This window comes from Limulus polyphemus, unplaced genomic scaffold (assembly GCF_000517525.1).
Source record: "Limulus polyphemus unplaced genomic scaffold, Limulus_polyphemus-2.1.2 Scaffold15364, whole genome shotgun sequence".
In the NCBI taxonomy this organism is placed as follows: domain Eukaryota; kingdom Metazoa; phylum Arthropoda; class Merostomata; order Xiphosura; family Limulidae; genus Limulus; species Limulus polyphemus.
The window spans coordinates 2,511-5,286 of NW_013680974.1; the positions used below are offsets into that span (position 1 = coordinate 2,511).

Consider the following 2,776-nt stretch of genomic DNA (forward strand, 5'->3'; position numbering starts at 1 on the left):
TAAACTAAGCCTTGTTTATTTTCTTGAGTTGCTGTAGGTAGTGGAAGTATAAACTAAGCCTTGTTTATTTTCTCGAGTTGCTGTAGGTAGTGGAAGTATAAACTAAGCCTTGTTTATTTTCTCGAGTTGCTGTAGGTAGTGGAAGTATAAACTAAGCCTTGTTTATTTTCTCGAGTTGCTGTAGGTAGTGGAAGTATAAAACTAAGCCTTGTTTAAAGATGTATTTATTTTTTATGCAGATCTCCTTTCTTAATGACTGTACTCTAGAAAAATCTTAACTGAACAAGTAGGAGGTTCTTGGACAGGATGGGGTGAAGCTAGAACTGCTTTATTGTCATCATCAAAACTAGATGACTTAGGATCAAAATGGAGAAGGACAGACAGTAAAGAGCCAATGAGTTTGTGTAATGTTGAGATGCCGGATGGTTGTAGATTGTGAAAGAATATCCCTTGCTCAGTGACCTGTCATTTTCAAGTTAGCTCTAATGTTTAAATGTATCGTTATATTTGTACAGTCTTCTCAGTAAGTCAGTTGTTGTGGCCAACCACACACCTTAAAATATTTAATTTAAATGGATTTCAGAAAGTTTTTCTTTCTTTTTTAGAAGTGCAGAAAAACCAAACAAGTAATTAATTAGCTTTAGTCATTCAGTTATTGAGAACAATGACCAATCAGTGTGATTTACTTATTGCTCATTTTACTTCATTCACACATTAAGTATTACTGTTTATTTATCTTGTGGAATGTGGTTTAAAGGATTGTAAAAATTAATATGAGAAGATATGGGGTGGTTTTCTTTTTTACACTTTTGTATTGGTTCTGCTTTTGCTGTTTAACAGCTGGGATCTGTATTTTTCTAGCAGTTAGACTCGCATCTGAACAGCACATCATTGATTGCAGATGAAGAATATCACGTATGGTGGTTTAGAAAAGATTAGTTTTATTTACTTCTCTAAAGTACAGCAAGTAACTGGGTTCCATCAACCTGCTTTGTAGTTCTAATTTTCTCAGAGATGAGGGTTAGGTTAAACTACCATCAGTGTTAAATGTAATACAGAATTTTAAGGTGGTTTCCATAATGAATTCTAACACTTTTACTTAGAAAATTGTTGTGAAATTTTGTGTGATCCCCTTATTCCTCCCTTAGTTTAGGAGGAGTTGTCATGGCAACAGATATAATGTGTATAATAATTAGTAAATAAACTGTACTAACTAAATTTTTTGTTTGTTTTATTATCAATCAGAAGTTTCACTTATCAAGATTTAACAATTAAACCTCTTACATAAATGCAAATAAGAAAATAAACTTTTTAAGCCAAATGACAGTGCATAATAAATAGTTGGCAAAGTGGCTATTAATGTATTAATTTTTATTCAAGTGACTTTCCTATCTCTACAAATATGTCCATTCTAAGAAAATAATTTCCTACACAATAATTAAAAAGTTCAGTCCTTATTTTTAATGTTAACATTATTTATTATTCTCCAAAACTGTACAGTACCTAATAATTTCATTTGTCAGAGAGTGCACTTGATTGTGAAGTAACAGAGCTGAAATTCAGAGTTTCAGGATGTAAAATGTGTAGATCAGTTTGTGCTTCAAATTATTTCAAACAAAAAAATTAAGACAGTATTATTATTATTAACTACCATGCATTTTAAAACTGTTAAAATCTGTACAAAAATTCTTGTTTTTTTTACTTTCAAATGTATTTGTTGGCTATGGACCATTGAGTTGCTATCATTAGCTATAAAACATTTTTTTAAGGATTCTGAATTAGTATTATTAACTATTAAACATTCTTAAAGTTATAAAAAATGTAAACATTTTCAATCATTATTAATAGCCTCTAAATATCTAGAATGATCTTTCTTTTGGGAAATTAGGTAATATTGAAATCACTTTCACTGTTAGGTTAGTAAAACTTTATACAGAAATTACCTTGACTGTTAAATAAGTAAAACTTTATACAGAAATTTTTCTGTATAAAGTTTTACTTATTTAACAGTCAAGGTAATTTCTGTATAAAGTTTTACTTATTTAACAGTCAAGGTGATTTCTGTATAAAGTTTTACTTATTTAACAGTCAAGGTTACAGAGTTCTGTATAGAGTTTTACTTACTTAACAGTCAAGGTGATTTCTGTACAAAGTTTTACTTATTTAACAGTCAATGTAATTTCTGTATAAAATTATTCTTACTTAACAGTCAAGGTAATTTCTGTATAAAATTATTCTTACTTAACAGTCAAGGTAATTTCTGTATAGAGTTTTACTTACTTAACAGTCAAGGTAATTTCTGTATAAAGTTTTACTTATTTAACAGTCAAGGTAATTTTAGTAACCTGTCTGGGTATAATATTAGAGCCATTTGTGTGAAACCTATACTTAGTAACCTGTCTGGGTTTAATATTAGAGCCATTTGTGTAAAACCTGTACTTAGTAACCTGTCTGGGTATAATATTAGAGCCATTTGTGTGAAACCTATACTTAGTAACCTGTCTGTATATAATATTATAGACATTTGTGTGAAACCTATACTTAGTAACCTGTCCGGGTTTAATATTAGAGCCATTTGTGTGAAATCTATACTTAGTAACCTGTCTGAGTTTAATATTAGAGATATTTGTGTGAAACCTATACATAGTAACCTGTCTGGGTCTAATATTAGAGACCATTTGTGTGAAACCTATACTTAGTAACCTGTCTGGGTCTAATATTAGAACCATTTGTGTGAAACCTATACTTAGTAACCTGTCTGGGTCTAATATTAGAA

At 30.0% G+C, this 2,776-nt stretch overlaps 1 long non-coding RNA gene across 1 annotated transcript in view; it reads left to right on the forward strand.

Moving 5' to 3' along the window:
• The window catches only part of LOC106477440, a 3,722-nt gene extending 2,504 nt beyond the window's left edge, over positions 1-1,218 (forward strand). Inside the window, exon 2 of the long non-coding RNA XR_001291989.2 lies at positions 240-1,218. This is a non-coding gene — a long non-coding RNA (uncharacterized LOC106477440). The remainder of the gene's footprint in view (positions 1-239) is intronic.
• Positions 1,219-2,776: the final 1,558 nt, after the last annotated feature.